The following is a 19,062-nucleotide window of genomic DNA, read 5'->3' as shown; positions in this document are numbered from 1 at the left end:
TTATAAGTCACTCAACAAAACAATGACTTGTTGAATAACCTTTTAGGAAGCCATATACATTGCCAGAGAGTACATGGCCCACCTTATATATAAGCCTGTTCAATATTACTCGTTCCATCATCTTACACAGACAGCTCTGTTATTATATAGTCCGAGTTGGCCACCCCTCTTCCCGCTGCTGTAAAAATTATCTATGCCCAGTAAATGGAGTCATTATTAAAAGGACTGGAATTTTGTATCGCTTAGATGAATATGTAAGAGAAAAAGATGATTTAGGCTCAAAGGAAAAAGTCCTGAAATAGCCATAAACTTATTATTTCTTTACTTATTAATAGCATTCATAATTTTTAATGGCTAAAAAAGAAAATTTCTAAGTTTAAAGGGGAGATTTAATATATAGACGAAAACAGTACCCATTGCAGGACGGTTATATGAACTGGCAGCCATTGTTGATGTTGGCATTGCTTGCTGGGGGTGGGAGAATTCCACGATTACAGCTCAAATAGAAGGTAATTACTGTCCCTGAGTATGTGTGAAGTGAGAGATGAATTATACCTTATAGGCTAGTGTAAAATTATATAAGTAACATGCCTTGGATATGAGAAAAGTCCAATTATAGAGGTTCCTTCAGTGCCTTCGTCAGTTCCGGAATGTTTAATTGTATGTTATTTATTGTATTGTTGGAGGCGACTTGAAGGGCGCGGCGTAGTACTGGAGTGACAGGCAAGGACATTTAAAGAACTAATGTACAGCACAGATGTATATTTCACCACCAGAGGACAGGACACAGTTACCTTATGCCTCGGAAGTCCCCACAGAACACCCTAAGCTTGATATGGCTGTCACAACGAAAAGGAAAGAAACATAAGTGTGAATAAGAATACATAACACCATTCAGCAAGGACTCCCAGCACCACCCCACAACGCTCAGACCAACACCACCCACACGCCACCACACCCACCTCCCTGCTGCCGTGACGCAGTATTTAACGCCTTGCTAAGAGTCATCTTCCCCAAGTGGTTAAGTAATTCTAGATGCAAGGAAAGAAAAGGCAGGAAGATGATTATTGTTATTTTTTATCTTTATTTTCTTTGCAGGAGTGAGTGAGGCAGGATGAGTTTGATGGGTGCTTAGGCTGAGAGTCACGCCGCAGGGTCAGTGAGGGGTACGGCCGGCAGTATGGTGACCCCTACGGCGGCGGCAGGTACGGCTAAGGTGGTCATGTAAAAAAAAATCAAATAACCAGCAAAGGAAAGTAGAATAATTACTTAAAAACTCAATAAATATGATGAAAAGTAATGAGAAATTTGGGGATATGGTGGTAATGCTTGCCTGGTAATTTCCAGACTTTTACTGCTTGTTTCTGGGCAGAGTGTGATGCCTTATCAAGTTGTTACCTACAGAATGAATTGACCGGCACTGAGACTAATGAACAGAATTAATGTTAACCTAACGCAAAGATCAAAAACACTAGTGCTATTTCAACATTATCCAAAAAAAAATCAAATAACCAGCAAGAAAAAAAAGGCTTAAAATCAACAAAATAAGACAAAAAAGTAAAGAAAATTCACAAAAGACAACAGGAGACAATTTCTTTATGTTCAATGATTCAAAACTTCCCAAACCTTTTATTTATTTATTATTATAATTATTATTATTATTATTATTATTATTATTATCAAGTCATTAAAAACCTCCTCCTCTTCAGGTCATCACAGGAGTACTCATGTGACAGGAGCAACAGTTGGGAGGTGGTCACAGGGGAGGGGGCTGATGACGAAGCCGTGGGAGGGGGAGATGGTGCCAGGGATTGGCAGGGTGGCCGGCCGGGCGCTGCAGGGGACGGCCGCTGCTCCGGACATCATGGCATATGGATAACCTGGAGTCCGAAGTGGCACTTAATATTCTCAACGCTGTGCTGACTAATGTAAGTCTGGAGGGGTGGGGTGGCCTAGAGTGTGTTGTGTAAGTGTGTGTTTGTGGGGGGGTCAGTGTTAGGGTGTTGACCAGTGTGGGTGTGGAGGTGGTGGTGTGTTGGGTGTTGGTGCCTTAGAGTGTGTTGCATAAAGGTTGGGGGTTAAGCTTGGTCTTTGTAGGTGATGTTATGGTAATTGTGGGTCTGTTTGATGATCTTATTTAAGTATCAAGGTATATTTTTTTAATTCATTGATATTTTGTCTATTTCTTTATTTCTTTATTTATTTTTATTTCTTTATTTCTTTATTCTTTTTTTTATTTTCACAACTTTAAAGAAGAATTAAATGTTTTCTTGGTTTTTCTCAACAAACAACAAGCCAAAATGAAAATAGCATTGCATCACGATATATCCTGTTCATTATTACTTTTCAAACCATATCTTTGTATCAGCCTAAATGTTTCTGGTTTCCTTTCCTCTTGTGCATCTGTTTCCTTCTTTCCCTCTCCTCTCAGCTAACAGAGGTCGTCTTGCATAGGCTGGGTCAGGTTCCTTGGGTGTGTGGGTTGTAACTCTGTCTCCTCACAGAAAGAAGAGGCACAGTGGTCAAGACAGAGGGACTGGGAAGGCAGACAGAAGAGGAGGATGGACTGGGTGAGTAACAGCAGTACTAGTAGAAGTAGTAGTAGTGATAGTTTGATCATAGTAGAGATAGCAGTAAAATATTTAGTTGTATTATTAGTAGTAGTAGTAATAGTAGAAGTAATACCAGTAGTAGAGGTGGCTTGGTCACAGTAGTAATGGTAATAGTAGTGATAGCAGGATGTTATTTAACTGTATAAAAGAAAGATTAAATCCATATATAAAACTTAATGGCAGGACCACTATCAGCAGTAGTAGTAGTATTAGGAACACCCTGCTCATAATAACAGAAGTAGAACCATAACAATTCACTATATAAAACAAAAAGCACCAAACTAATATAGCATCAACAACAACAGCAACAGTAGCAGTAGTAGTAGTAGTAAGAGTAGCAGCAGTAGTAGTAGCAGTAACAACACTAACTCCAACACTTTACCAACAGGACGACCAGTACTATGGGTCTGGCTGCGGCATCCTACCCACCCCCCAGATGCCCCCACGCTAACTGCCCTGGCGCGACCCTAACATTGGCCCTGCACACTCCTGGGGTGTGGTGGGGGGCTTTGTACCAGGGCGGCCGGGACAGGGGCAGGGTAGACCAACAGGACTGGGGTACAAGATGAAGAAAACATTGCTGGCTAAGAAGAAAATAGGAGCTAAGGAGGTTAAGACAAGTGGTGGTGGTGGTGCTGGTGCTGGTGCTGGTGGTGTGAAACCGAGGATAAGACTGTATCATCAGTCTGATGATATTTTGAATATCAATTATTTAACTTCTGCAACACCTGAGGACAAGACAGGAGCCAGGTAGGATGGTCATAGGATGCCAGTTAGATGTGGTGAAGGATGTTTTGTCTGGGAAGGATAATGAGGAAATGAAATTGAGGACAAGACAGGAGCCAGGTAGGAGGGTCATAGGATGCCAGTTGGATGTGGTGAAGGATGTTTTGTCTAGGAAGGATAATGAGGAAGTGAAATTGAGTTGCTAATCTGTCGATAAAATGATAAAAGATGAATAAGTGAAATGAAAAAAAAAAAGAAATGTGGTGTTTTGGAATATATAGAACAGTGGGGTTAGTGTGTGTGTGTGTGTGTGTGTGTGTGTGTGTGTGTGTGTGTGTGTGTGTGTGTGTGTGTGTGTGCTGGGGGGATGTATCTTTGTTAATTAGAAAGAATATAAGAGATGAATATAATGGTGGGATATATAGCAGTTTTTTTTAGTTCAGAAGAAATAAGTTTGGTTTGAGTTTATATATGAATGGAAAAAAGGCTAGAAGAGAGAGAGAGAGAGAGAGAGAGAGAGAGAGAGAGAGAGAGAGAGAGAGAGAGATTTATAATGAACTGGAAAGTAAAGCAGTACAAAGCTGTAAAAGAAAGGGATTGTTGTTTAGTTTAGATTAATTTGTGTAAAGTAGAGAAAAAAAATAATGTGTTTTGAGTTGATGTATCAGTGTAACCTAGAAAATGGAGGAGAAATTATTGTTTCTTTAAATTTTATGTCATTGTAAACTAGAAAATATAAATAGTTTTTTTTTCATTCTATAGATCATTATAAATGTGAAAAATAATATAGGAGTGGTGTTTTTATATATATATATATATATATATATATATATATATATATATATATATATATATATATATATATATATATATATATATATATATATATATATATATATATATACTCGTATATATATATATATATATATATTTTTTTTTTTTTTTTTTTTTTTTTTTTTTCTTATTATACCATTGTAAACAAAAAAAAAATATATAGAAGTAATGTGTTAGATTTTTTGCTTTGGTACATTAATTTCACAGTTAATCAGTTTATACTTCCTGTTGTCATCCTTGTCCTGTTCAGGGTGTGAGTGGGCCAAGACCTGCCACAACTCTTCTGCTTGTATGGCAAAAGAAAATAGCAGTTTTTACTCTTGATTTCCACCCCAAGATATTAGTCACTGTATTTGCTGAGAATATTCACCCCAAAAGTTAAAAATATTAGTTGCTGTATTTGTTGAGGTTCGTGTGTGTGTGTGTGTGTGTGTGTGTGTGTGTGTGTGTGTGTGTGTGTGTGTGTGTGTGCGTGCGTGCGTGCGTGCGTGCGTGCGTGCGTGCGTGCGTGTGCGTGCGCGCGTGCGCACACACACACACACACACACACACACACACACACACACACACACACACACACACACACACACACACACACACACACCTGTCACTTGTCACCTGTGTGTGTCTAATGCACCTGTGTGTTTTGTCCCAGCTCCTCCCAGAACGAGCCCACACCTGCACCTGAGGACACACCCACACCCACACCTGCACCCAAGTCTGCACCCAAGCCTTCACCCACCCCCAGCACCCACTCCAGCACCCAGCACAGCCCAGGGGAAGGCCCAGGGCAGGCAGCCAAGGGCCGAGGCAGGGGCAGGGGTGTGGCTTGGGGGAGGAGAGTATGAAGTGTGTGGGTTAGGTTTGTGTGTGGTATTTTGTCTGGGCTGCTCCATATGTGGGAGAGCTCGGTTGGTGTAGAGATGGATAGATAGATGTGTGTGTGTGTGTGTGTGTGTGTGTGTGAGGGATTTGTACTTCATTCAAGCATCTTTTATTTTTACTACTGCTACTATCTTGTTCACTACTGGAAGATTAGTACTAAGATGTGATTCTTGTTATTTTTAAGGGTATTATTCCAATGTTTTTTGTATGATTGCATCTCATTCCTGTTGTACTTGAGAGAGAGAGAGAGAGAGAGAGAGAGAGAGAGAGAGAGAGAGAGAGAGAGAGAGAGAGAGAGAGAGAGAGAACAGGCCCCATTGCTCAAACTAATGATAAAAAAAAAAATCAACCATTCCAAAAAGTATAGATATATTAGTTTTGTGAGTAGAATTTGCCAGAAAGGAAATTTGAAATACATGAGTGTGTGGGAGAGGCAAAGGATATGTAGGGCGGCAGATTGGTGTGTGAAGGATGTGTAGGAGAGGCTGAGGATATCCTGTACACTGTCAGGATGGTTAAGAGTGATTTGGAAGGAAGGTAGTGTGTGAAGGATGCATTAGGTAGATTGTGTAGTAGTGGGTACAATGTGTTAAGAATGATATGTATGTTACAGGAGATAAGGATGTGTATTTTCACCACAAGTATGTGTAGAGATTGGTGTTAAGACAGTAGGAAGGTTTGATTAAGCTGGACCATCATTCCTTGTGTTGTCTTAATAAATGTATGCAAACTGACTGTAAACTCTCTCTCCTTCAGTGTTCATTAGTGTATTTATCAGCTTTTGGGGTCAAGATGTCACTTTATTTATTTATTTATTTTTTATTGTTATTTTGTTTATCTTTTTTTTTTCTTTGTGTTGGACAGTTTACGAGTCAGTTCCAGTTTTTGTGACAGTGGATGTGGTTTCTTTCTGTGATGCTTGTCCTTGCCATGCCTTCCTTCCCAGTGAAGGAGCCTGATGGCTCCTTGCAGCTTCCCTTTTGTACATCCTTATGTTACTCCACACTCGGCATCTCCACGTGTTGACTGTTTTTCTTTTTTGTGTCTTCCTCCACATATAAATAACACTCAAACTCACACACACACACACTTCAGGTATTCTCAGATATTCAGCATTCATTCTTATCTTGCCTTCCTTCACCCACTCACAGCATCTCCAGGTCTTCACACTCAGCATTCCCCCTCATCTTTCACTCCACAGAGTATCCTTCACTCCACACAGCCTTCCCCCTCATCCTTCACTCAGCCTCTTCCCTCATCTTTCACTCAGCTTCCCTCCTCATCTCTCAGTCCACACAGCCTGCCCCCTCATCCTTCACTCCACACAGCCTGCCTCCTTATCCCTCAGTCAGCCTCTTCCCTCATCTTTCACTCAGCTTCCCTCCTCATCTCTCACTCCACACAGCCTATCCCCCCATCCTTCACTCCTCCACACAGCATCCCTCATCTCTCACACCATCCAAGCCTTACACATCCACACCTACATCTACATCTCACACCTGCAGCATCCCTGGAATCACATCAGTGCCCCCAGGTGACAGGTGAGCTCTGTTTTGAGAGATTAAATGACTTTTCTAATTCTATCCTCCATTCTGTTTTTCGTCACCACCACTATCACCACCACCATCACCAATATTTAGGACCTAAATATGCTAATTATACTGTTTGTCATGCGTATTTTTAATTGTGGAGTAGGGAAGTGGAAGAATAATTGATTTAATATTAAGAGCTAAAGTAAGAATGTAAGAAAAATAAGGGCTGGTGCAAGAAACTAATAGGCCTATGCGCGGTGGTCCATATTTCAAACATGCCTGCGTATTTCCACCCATCACCCCTGTCCATAAATTCGTATAATCTCAAAACTACCTAATGACTCGGCGCTAACAACCTGGTTCGTTTGTCTCTACCGTGTGGATGAATATTTTCCTTAACAACCTCGTTGTATTAAACTGCTTGTAATGGTTGATGTATTCTGGTCTGCATCCTTCATTTGTATCTTGTTTGTATTCTTGTGTTCTTAAGCACTTCATCTCAAAATAAGGGCAAAGATAGTTAGTCTTTGCCATGCGGATAAAATATTTCCTCTAACTACCTCGTTAAATGAATCTGCTTGTAATTGTTGATGTATTCTGGTTTGTGTTCTCCATTTGTATCTTGTTCGTATTGTTAAGCTCTCTGTTCTTTCACCAGGACTGTTAACAAATGCCACAGAGGTGATTGGTCAGGTTCTCATGGGTGTTCTCATTAATGACGCAGGATCCTCACCAAACTATCACTGAGTCATGATAGTGCCATTATCACTTCGTTGACTTTTACTACAGGCTGTAAAACTATCACCCAAGGAAACACACTTGTAAATCCTTAACAGTTTGTACTATACCCTGCTAGAACATTCGTAAAACCACGATAACTTCCAGTAAATCAAAGGAAATTGTCACTAAACCATGAAAATACCCTTGCAAAACTCGTCACCTCACTAATTATAATTTCAATCACTAAAGCCACGAAAACATCCTTGGAAAACCAAATAACTTTAGCGCGGGTTTGTTAAAAGTAGTGGAGGTATTTTCTTTTCTTCCCTTTTGTTGCCTCAGCTCGGTGTCCCTCTGATATGAAAAAAAAAACAAAAAAAAAAACAAGGCATTGAAGCGTTCGAGATAGCGAGAAAGTTCCGAAGCTTCAGCAGATGTGGACTAACGCCTGACTCTAGCTGCGTCGCCTTCTCTACCTCCGTCCGCCGCCCAGGTAAGGTCAGTGTTGTTTTGTGATTATTCTGTTTGCCAGTGGATAATGGTGTGTTCTTGGTGGCGGTGGTTGTGTTGGGGGGGGGGGCTTGATATATCTGCAAGAGCTGGGTGGGGGCGAGGGAAGGTGAAAATGAAAGTATAATGAATTCAGTTTTATTAGTACTCCGTGTTGGCTGTTACTGTCCCTCATTTGTCACGTTCACAGTCGACAGGTGCGTGACAATCTCCTATCGTCATACTGTAACGCTCAGCTGGTTCAGGTCATGTCAGGTCTCTCCAGGGTTGAGGTGGCAGCAGCTGGGACAGGAACACCTAACACTGAGTACGTACTCGGTCTTGATAAGCACTTTCACTTACGCGCTTTTTTTTTTTTTTTTTCAGTTCAGGAACGTCAGTCTTGAATTGACAAAAATTTTACCCCATGTTAGGTAGCATTTTTTATTTTTGAGAAAAATCAAGTCTTGCGCATTTTGACCGAAAGTGAAATTTGACAAATTTGTTCAAAAAATTATTTCAGGATGTTACCAAAATTTTAAAAAAAGGTAAATCAAGACCGACACCTATCCCATCAAGTCCGACGGACCAGTCTTGAAGTACCCGCACTTGAATTTTGTCATTTTGCTACTTAACGAAGAGGAAAAAGAAGGAAGAAGAGGAAGTTTAAGAAAAATATGGAGAAGAAAAAGGCGAAAAATGGAAGATTTTCAATGACACTTTGCCTATAGAATGCTGTATTACAAGAAGAGGAATATTTTCAATGATATTTTGCCTATATAATACAGCTATTTTAGTGGTTTATGTACTCTATCTCAGTAATTATCCGAGCGATTTCAATGAGATTCTGCATACATAGGGCAGTTATGTCACTGGTTCATTCGCTACATAGAAAAAAATCGAGCGAGGCTCGATTATTGAAATTAAAACGAGGCATTAAAGGAAGATTTAGCCATCGGGGTGCGTGACCAAATCTGATGCCTTGTTTTTCACATAGAGGGTCTTCCAAGTGACCTTGCGATTCCCTCTCACACTCATTAGGTTTTTGATCTCGGAGTACCTTCGCCAGTAGCTCTATTATAACTCCGTTCTTGATGGGAAGAGTCTTTTACTTTGCCTTCTTTAGGTGGGACTTTATATACTTATAGCGGCTGCGGATCTCTTATTTTGAGTGACTCTGAAAATATGGATGTTTCAAAGCCAGCTGGCTCCGCAGCACTTCCCAGCGGAAAGTTTTTAAGCCTGTCTTGGCTGATTGAGCTTTCTGCTCGGAGACAATCATGTCATAAAATTGATTAGGAAGCAAGGCATCCTCCTCCTCCTCCTCGCTCTCCTCGAGGAAGGAAATATCTGAAGGGTAAGTCACTGGCCGTGAGCTTACCGAGGACACCAAACTTTTCGTGGGTGAAGCTTGAACTGCTTCCGTCCTGTTAACAAAAGACAGAGCAAGAGGTTAGTAAAATACAGGGCAAACGTGTGAGATGTGAGACGTGCATAAATAATAGCAGCCACATTACTTGCCTTATTGCAGGGGGTGGGAGAGGAGCCACGAAAGTTTCCTCCATCGCCTCAGACGAGTCGACTTCCAGAGACCTTTCTGGTGCAGCAGCCTCATCCCGATTCCCTTCTTCCATCCTGTGGAAGAGAAGATAATAATTATCAAGATCCAGCATGTAAAGTGATCAAGGGTCATATCATAGATGACGGTAAGGTAAATACTTACTGTTCATCTGTTAATTCAGGCATTATTCCCTCCTCATCAGCAGCCATCTCTAACTCTGTCTCCGTCTCCGCCTCCGCCTCTTGGGAGAATGGGGTTATAGGGATTCCACTTCTGATGGGAATGGTAAATGAGTTAGTTCATTGATAAAGATCAGAGACGTGTGTATTCAATATTCAGATACATATGCACTCAATATATCAGAGGGAAATAGGCAGTTACTTACTCCCTATACTCCTCAAGCTTGCTGACATCATTTCGAGCTTGGTCTCTTGTGTCGTATATGGCGTAATATCGTCTAGCAGTCTCATAACTGTGACCTGCTAGTTGAGAATTCCTGCCTGAAAGCAGGATCTTTATTGATCTTCTAAGCAGAGGAGTAGATCTCCTCAGCATCCTTGTATTCACACTCCTGGAAACTACTCCCGCCTTCAGGCAGAGCTTCCGGAGAATGGAGGTGATATTTGAAATGTGCATTTTCCCGCAGCAGTAGTTCCGACCTCTGGAAGTGCTGGAGGGGATAAATACTGGGCAAGAATCCAACTGACAAGTAGTTATTATAGGCCTTGCATACAGCATGTAGGCCTTAAGCGCCTTCTCCTCGACATTATTTTAGTACAATGTCGGCGGCGCCATAACTCATTGTTTTGTGTACTTTTATTTTTCTGAAGGTCTCTTCTTCTGTATGAGACCGTTCATTACACTCTTGTACTGTGAACTCGGTAAATTCTTGAGCTCTTCTCAGAGATGGAACAAGAAAACTGGTTATGAGAGCGTCCCTCAGCTTAATAAAGCTTGAAACTGTTATGGGACGGAGGCTCTCATCCTCAAGGGAGTTGGCAGCGTTCTGAAGAACCACTTTTACAGAGGAAGATCTTGAGATGTTTTTGATCTCGTCGGAGGACAGCACATTCCCAGCTTTCCTCTCTCGAGACGCTGCTCTCTCTTTCTTCTCGACCTTTTGGTACCTCTTGAGGAGATTTTTCAAAGCATAATCTGCCTCTTGGGCTCGAGGTAGCTCTTCATACTGATACTTCAAATACTCAAGTACCCTGATGCATGTAAAGATAATGTTACAGCAGTAGCTGCCAGATAGGGTGCCTGCTCTCCTCTTCAGGAAGCTTTCGTCGTTTCCAAGATTGAGGAAGACGTTTATTAGCGCCTTCTCTTGGAAACTATCCTTTTGAACTTTAAAGGAATATTTTATAACGTCCGAGATGATTCGGACGCTAAGCTCAATTGAGTTATGGCTCAGGGCTGAGGTATTTTGCAGGCATCGCTTGTAGCGTTCAAGGAAAACCTTGAATAACTTTTTTCCCAAATCTGGATCCTGTGCGTCAAGAGGCTCTTCCTCCTGGTCTCCTTTAGTAAGCATGGACTGCAAAAGAAAGACACAAGAGTAGTTAATGGGTATCAATTGGTACAGATCAATAAAAAAAATAGCAGTAATACTAGCTAGTACTTACCGCACTGAGAAGCTCTTTGAAGCGGACAGTACCACGCTTCAGCCCATGTTTGCTGACAAGGTGCGAGTCGATCCTACTCAACACATTGTCGCATACAGAACATCGATGAAGGGACTTCCTCCTGGGGGTGCTATCGGCCTTTGGAGTAGTAACTCCAGTCTTCTTCATCAAGTTCCGTTGTTCCACGGCGCTCACCACACCGTGGACTTGGCAGAGATGTCTGGTCATATCTTTTACTTTGCCAATACAGAATGGCATCGGGCACGAGACAATTTTGCGGCCTTTAACTTTTAATTCTCGTACTTGAGTAAAGTCACGCTTCTTCACCCCCGGGAGGCTTTTGACCACAATGGACCAGAAGTCCTTGTTGGTTGCTATATGGTGCTCCCTTTTATTTTCAAGAGCCAAGGCTTCTTTCCTTAGGTTGTCAACTTTCACCACGTACATGGACTTTATTTCATCTGGAGTTTGAGCGCTCATAACATCCTCCATTTTTTCCTTCAGGGCTTTTTTTCTCTCTCCCTTTGCCTTGTAACTGGCACTTGAGGGAATTTCGAGGCACTTTTGTTTGAGTTCATTATAATCTCTCTCCTCATCCTCCTCTTCCCCTTCCTGCTCCTCCTCCTCCTCCTCCTGCTCCTCCACCTCAGTCTCACTTTCACTGAATCGTGCGCCACTGGCACTGCCTTCTCCCCAGTAAGAGCAGGAAGGCTGTGGCTCTGCACTACGTTTGCGTTTCCTCATTTTTCTTTTTTTTCTCATTTTAAGAACCACATCCTCTATTCTTTCACTCATTCACCTTTTCTTTTCCTTTCGAATGACTTACGTTAAAGTCTGGATCTTTCAGAGTCATCGAATAAGTCCTCGTCCCACTGTCCACTACGAAATTCATCCATTTTGATGATACCTGTTCAACTCTGTAAAATCACAAAAAAAAAAAAAAAAATACAAAATATCAGTCAACAGGTTTGCCAATCTCCTGAAATATTAATCTCAAACTTGTATGTATATATATATATATATATATATATATATATATATATATATATATATATATATATATATATATATATATATATATATATATATATATATATATATATATATATATATATATATATATATATATATATATATATATATATAACTTGGTACTAGGATTCATTTTTAGGAGTGTTAAAAGTAGAAGGCCGGAAGTAATATTAAAGTTATACTTGGCGCTGGTCAGACCTCATCTAGACTACGCTGTGCAGTTCTGGTCCCCACATTACAGGAAAGATATAGGTCTATTAGAATCAGTACAGAGGAGAATGACTAAAAGGATTCAGGGGATGAGGAGTATTCCTTACGAAGCGAGGTTGAAGCGGTTAAATTTACATTCTCTAGAGAGACGTAGGTTAAGAGGGGACCTGATAGAAGTCTTTAAGTGGTATAAGGGTTATAACAAGGGAGATGTAAGCAAAATTCTTAGGATCAGCAACCAAGGTAGAACAAGAAATAACGGGTTCAAGCTTGAAAAATTTAGGTTTAGGAAGGAGATAGGAAAAAATTGGTTCTCAAATAGAGTGGTAGATGAGTGGAACGGACTCAGTAATCATGTAGTTAGTGCCAGGACACTAGAGAGCTTTAAGAGAAGATTAGACAAGTGTATGGATGGGGATAACAGATGGAAATAGGTAGGAGTGTTTCATACAGGGACTGCCACGTGTAAGCCTGGTCGCTTCTTGCAGCTTCCCTTATTTCTTATGTTCTTATGTTCTTATACCCATCCAGCAGGACAGGTGATGGTCATGGCGGTGGACACTCGTCCAGCAGGACAAGTGGTGGCGGCGGATACCCGTTCAGCAGGACAGGTGGTAGTCATGGCGGTGGATACCCGTCCAGCAAGACAGGTGGTGGCTCTGCATAACCATCCAGCAGGGTGGCGGTGGATACCCATCCAGCAGGACAGGTGGTAGTCATGGCGGTGAATACCCTTCCAGCAAGACAGATGATGGTCGTGGCGGTGGATACCCGCCCTGCAAGACAGGTGGTGGCGGTGGATACCCGTCCAGCAGGACAGGTGGTAGTCATGGCGGTGGATACCAGTCCAGTAGGACAGGTGGCAGTCATGGCGATGGATACCCGTCCAGCAGGATAGGTGATGGTCATGGCGGCGGGTATGGTGGATACCCGCCCTGAAGGACAGATGGTGGCAATAGATACCCATCCAGCAGGACAGGCGGTGGCAGTGGATACCCGTCCAGTAGGACAGGTGGTGGCAGTGGATGCCCGTCCAGCTGGACAGGTGGTGGTCATGGCGGTGGATACCCGTCTAGCAGGACAGGTGATGGCATTGAATACCAGTCCAGCAGGACAGGTGATGGCAGTGAATACCCGTTCCGCAGGACAGGTGGTGGCCGTGGATAACCTTCCAGCATGACAGGTAGTGGCGGTGAATACCCGTCCAGCAGGACAGGTGGTGGCTGTGGATACGCGTCCAGCAAGACAGGTGGTGGCGGTGGATTCCTGTCCAGCAGGATAGGTGGTGGTAATGGATACCCGCCCTGCAGGACAGGTGGTGGCGGTGGATACCCGTCCAGCAGCACAGGTGATGGTCAAGGCGGTGGATACTCGGCCTTCAGGACAGGTGGTGGCTGTGGATACCCGTCCAGCAGGACAGGTGATACGTCACGGCGGTGGATACCCGCCCTGCAGGACAGGTGGTGGCGGTGGATACCCGTTCAGCAGGACAGGTGATAGTCATGGCGGTAGATACCCATCCAGCAGGACAGGTGATGGTCATGGCGGTGGACACTCGTCCAGCAGGACAAGTGGTGGTGGTGGATACCCGTCCAGCACGACAGGTGATGGTCATGGCGGTGGATACCCGTCCAGTAGGACAAGTGGTGGCAGGGGATACCCGTCCAGCAGGACAGGTGGTGGCGGTGGATGCCCATCCAGCAGGACAGGTGGTGGCAGTGAATACCCGTCCAGCAGGACAGGTGGTGGCGGTGGATGCCCGTTTAGCAGGAGAGGTGGTGTCAGTGATTACCCGTCCAGCAGGACAGGTGATGGCAGTGAATACCCGTCCAGCAGGACAGGTGATGGCAATGAATATTCGTCCAGCAGGACAGGTGATGGCAGTGAATACCCGTCCCGCAGGACAGGTGGTGGCCGTGGATAACCTTCCAGCATGACAGGTAGTGGCGGTGAATACCCGTCCAGCAGGACAGGTGGTGGCGGTGAATACTTGTCCTGCAGGACAGGCGGTGGCAGTAGATACCCGCTCTCCAGGACAGCGGTGGCGGTAGATACCCGTCCAGCAGGACAGGTGATGGTCATGGCGGTGGATACCCGTCCAGCAAGACAGGTGGTGGCGGTGGATACCCGTCCAGCAGAATAGGTGATGGTCATGGCGGTGGATACCCGGCCTGCAGGACAGGTGGTGGCAATGGATACCCGTCCAGCAGGAAAGGTGGTGGCAGTGGATACCCGTCCAGCAGGACAGGTGGTAGTCATGGCGGTGGATACCCGTCCAGCAGGATAGGTGGTAGTCATGGTGGTGGATACCCGTCCAGCAAGACAGGTGGTGGCGGTGAATACCCGTCCAACAGGATAGGTGATAGTCATGGCGGTGGATACCCGGCCTGCAGGACAGATGGTGGCAATGGATACCCGTCCAGCAGGACAGGTGGTGGCAGTGGAAACCCGTCCAGCAGGACAGGTGGTGGCGGTGGATGCCCGTCCAGCAGGACAGGTGGTGGTCATGGCGGTGGATACCCGTCCAGGTGATGGCAGTGAATACCCGCAGGACAGGCGATGGCAGTGAATATCCGTCCCGCGGGACGGGTGGTGGCCGAGGATAACCTTCCAGCAGGACAGGTAGTGGAGGTGAATGCAGGACAGGTGGTGGCGGTGGACACTCGTCCTGCAGGGCAGGCGGTGGCGGTGGATACCCGTCCAGCAGGACAGGTGATGGTCAAGGCGGTGGATACCCGGCCTGCAGGACAGGTGGTGGCAAAGGATACCCGTCCAGCAGGACAGGTGGTGGCAGTGGATACCCGTGCAGCAGGACAGGTGGTGGCGGTGGATGACTGTCCAGGAGGACAGGTGATGGTCATGGCGGTGGATACCCATCCAGCAAGACAGGTGGTGGCGGTGGATACCCGTCCAGCAGGACAGGTGGTGGCGGTGGATTCCTGTCCAGCAGGATAGGTGGTGGTAATGGATACCCGCCCTGCAGGACAGGTGGTGGCGGTGGATACCCGTCCAGCAGGACAGGTGATGGTCATGGCGGTGGATACCCGCCCTGCAGGACAGGTGGTGGCGGTGGATACCCGTTCAGCAGGGCAGGTGATGGTCATGGCGGTGGATACCCATCCAGCAGGACAGGTGATGGTCATGGCGGTGGACACTCGTCCAGCAGGACAAGTAGTGGCAGTGGATACCCGTCCAGCACGACAGGTGATGGTCATGGCGGTGGATACCCGTCCAGCAAGACAGGTGGTGGCTCTGCATAACCATCCAGCAGGACAGGTGGTGGCGGTGGATACCCATCCAGCAGGACAGGTGGTAGTCATGGCGGTGGATACCCGTCCAGCAGGATAGGTGATGGTCATGGCGGCGGGTATGGTGGATACCCGCCCTGCAGGACAGATGGTGGCAATAGATACCCGTCCAGCAGGACAGGTGGTGGCAGTGGATACCCGTCCAGCAGGACAGGTGGTGGCGGTGGATGGCTGTCCAGCTGGACAGGTGGTGGTCATGGCGGTGGATACCCGTCTAGCAGGACAGGTGATGGCATTGAATACCAGTCTAGCAGGACAGGTGATGGCAGTGAATACCCGTCCCGCAGGACAGGTGGTGGCCGTGGATAACCTTCCAGCATGACAGGTAGTGGCGGTGAATACCCGTCCAGCAGGACAGGTGGTGGCGGTGGATACCCGTCCAGCAAGACAGGTGGTGGCGGTGGATTCCTGTCCAGCAGGATAGGTGATGGTAATGAATACCCGCCCTGCAGGACAGGTTGTGGCGGTGGATACCTGTCCAGCAGGACAGGTGATGGTCATGGCGGTGGATACCCGGCCTTCATGACAGGTGGTGGCTGTGGATACCCGTCCAGCAGGACAGGTGATAGTCACGGCGGTGGATACCCGCCCTGCAGGACAGGTGGTGGCGGTGGATACCCGTTCAGCAGGACAGGTGATGGTCATGGCGGTAGATACCCATCCAGCAGGACAGGTGATGATCATGGCGGTGGACACTCGTCCAGCAGGACAAGTGGTGGCGGTGGATACCCGTCCAGCACGACAGGTGATGGTCATGGCGGTGGATACCCTTCCAGCAGGACAAGTGGTGGCGGGGAATACCCGTCCAGCAGGACAGGTGGCAGTCATGGCGGTGGATACCCGTCCAGCAGGATAGGTGATGGTCATGGCGGCGAGTATGGTGGGTACCCGCCCTGCAGGACAGATGGTGGCAATAGATACCCGTCCAGCAGGATAGGTGGTGGCAGTGGATACCCATCCAGCAGGACAGGTCGTGGCGGTGGATGCCCGTCCAGCTGGACAGGTGGTGGTCATGGCGGTGGATACCCGTCTAGCAGGACAGGTGATGGCATTGAATACCAGTCCAGCAGGACAGGTGATGGCAGTGAATACCCGTCCCGCAGGACAGGTGGTGGCCGTGGATAACCTTCCAGCATGACAGGTAGTGGCGGTGAATACCCGTCCAACAGGACAGGTGGTGGCGGTGGATACTCGTCCTGCAGGGCAAGCGGTGGCGGTGGATACCCGCCCTGCAGGACAGTGGTGGCGGTAGATACCCTTCGTACAGGACAGGTGGTGGCGGTGAATACACGTCCTACAAGGACAGATGGTGGCGGTGGATACCCGTCCTGCAGGACAGGTGATATTCATGGCGGTGGATACCCGTCCAGCACGACAGGTGATGGTCGTCGCGGTTTATACCCGTCCTACAGGACAAGTGATGGCGGTGGATACCCGTCCTACAGGTCAGGTGGTGGCGGTGGATACCTGTCCTACAGGACAGGTGGTGGCGGTGGATACCCGTCCTTCAGGACAGGTGATGGTCATGGCGGTGGATATCCGTCCTACAGGACAGGTGGTGGCGGTATATACCTGCCCTGCAGGACAGGTGATGGTCATGGCGGTGGATATCCGTCCTACAGGACAGGTGGTGGCGGTGTATACCCGCCCTGCAGGACAGGTGATGGTCGTGGCGGTGGATACCTATCCTGCAGGACAGGTGGTGGTGGTGGACACCTGCCCGTCCCGCAGAATTGACTTCCAATATCATTCTCCCTCCACTGAGGTGCTGTGGTTCAGGAGTACTCCTTCTTTTCATTTGACGGTCTCCTTTCCAATGTTCTGTGTTTTCACTGAAGGACGCCCTTCACGAAGTGGATGACGTCCATCGCGTCTTTATTGTGTGAGGATGCGTCAGATTTTCTCTTAGTTTATTCTACTTTTGCTGTTCCCTGGTGGCTTGCCTCGTGACTCTCCCTGAACTGGTAGTTTAGTCGTCCCTGGCAGCGGCCGACTCTGCCCTGGTGCAGGCATACTGCTGGGCTGAGTCCCACCTGGGGAACCTCGCCCTGTTCTGTGCGATCCTCACCCCCTCCTGCTACGAGAGCTGGACGTTGGGGTAAACAAACTTTTTATCGTATAAAACGATTTTAAAATTAAATACTTATTGTGATCCTCATCGGTGCGACAAGACATTTGTAGATTGAGTAAAGAGAGATGGTGAGGAAGGGATCGCAGGTTTGGGGCGTGAAGGGTGAGGAGAGAGAAGGCACGGTGTGTGGAAGGTTTGTTTGGAGGGGCTGTTTTGCCATAACAGGAAGGTGTGGCTTTAAGAAGAAGAAGAAAGTGAAGCAGCAGCAGCATAAAAAAAAAGAGAGTGCACATGTGTGTGCAGATTTAACTGGGGCTTAAGAAAAAATAAATAAAATAAATAATTGGAAATTGATTGTAGTGTGTATACTTTATATGCACATTGTCACTACTACTACTAGCCTACTGGCTCCTTGTAGCTGCTTCTTATTAATTCTCTCTTCCAGCATTATTGTAACTATAAATCTCTCTTCCAACATTATTGTAACTATAACAAGAATTTATAATAATTAGGAGAATATTGATGACGTGGTAAGCATGATGGCAAATATTTACATCTTTGTTTCTTCCATATATCGCTTTATATTACTTCCAAGGTTTTCCTTCTGCGTTTGTTCCTTTTCTTTCTTTCAGGCTCAGAGTGAGCATCGTAGGAATGGCAGCCGTCTTGATAGACTTGTAAAAACTGGGAACACCACCGACAGCTTCAGCAGGTCCTGGCACTGGTTCTTCAGTGTTGAGTGGCAACCGTTCATTTGACAAAGAATAGCTGTTTCAAGGGTTTAGGGAAAAAAGTTTTAAAGTTACAAGTTTGTTCACATTTTGTTTGGTGGTGTGTGGAAGTAATTTCGCAGTCTGTCAGTAGCACATCGGACTGCCCTCCGTCTTGGATCACTGAGCTGCTGCATTTATTTATTTTTTTCAGATCACTTTATGTCTGCTCTAGAACAAATCTTAGAAGTTATATGAGTAACTAATGTCCTTGAATTCATTGTTATTTTCATTTGTTTATTTATTTATTTTTTTTTCCTTCTTCTTCATCATCTTTTTCTTCTTTTCTTCTTCTTCTGCTTCTTCTTTTTTCTTTTCTTCTTCTTCTTCTTCTTCTTCTTCTTCTTCTTGTTTTTTGTTCTTCCGCTTCTTCTTTTTCTTCTTATTAATATTATAATTCTTCTTCTTCTTCTGCTTCTTCTTCTTTTTCTTTTTTTTCTTCTTCTTCTTCTTCTTCTTGTTTTTTGTTCTTCCGCTTCTTTTTCTTCTTCTTATTATTATTATTATAATTATTGTTATTATTATTATTATTTATTATTATTATTATTATTATTATTATTATTGTTGTTGTTGTTGTTCAGACATTCCGACAAGCTGGAGGAGGAGGTGAGAAGAAATACAAGTGTTGGGAGGTGAGTTTATTCCCGACTAGTTCCCCTGAAGAAGCTTGTGCGAAGCTAGTCGGGA

The 19,062-nt window shown here is 45.4% G+C and overlaps 1 long non-coding RNA gene across 1 annotated transcript; it reads left to right on the top strand.

The window, feature by feature from the left end:
• Positions 1-391: 391 nt before the first annotated feature.
• LOC135097033 (uncharacterized) lies at positions 392-5,791 on the top strand. Its single transcript, XR_010265313.1, has 6 exons — positions 392-509; positions 1,099-1,205; positions 1,710-1,928; positions 2,505-2,570; positions 3,001-3,222; positions 4,828-5,791. It is a non-coding gene; the product is annotated as an uncharacterized LOC135097033 (long non-coding RNA).
• Positions 5,792-19,062: the final 13,271 nt, after the last annotated feature.

The sequence above is a fragment of the Scylla paramamosain genome, unplaced genomic scaffold, assembly GCF_035594125.1.
Source record: "Scylla paramamosain isolate STU-SP2022 unplaced genomic scaffold, ASM3559412v1 Contig11, whole genome shotgun sequence".
Taxonomy (NCBI): domain Eukaryota; kingdom Metazoa; phylum Arthropoda; class Malacostraca; order Decapoda; family Portunidae; genus Scylla; species Scylla paramamosain.
The sequence above is the reverse complement of the archived record's forward strand: the minus strand, read 5'-3'. Positions and strand labels throughout refer to the sequence as shown.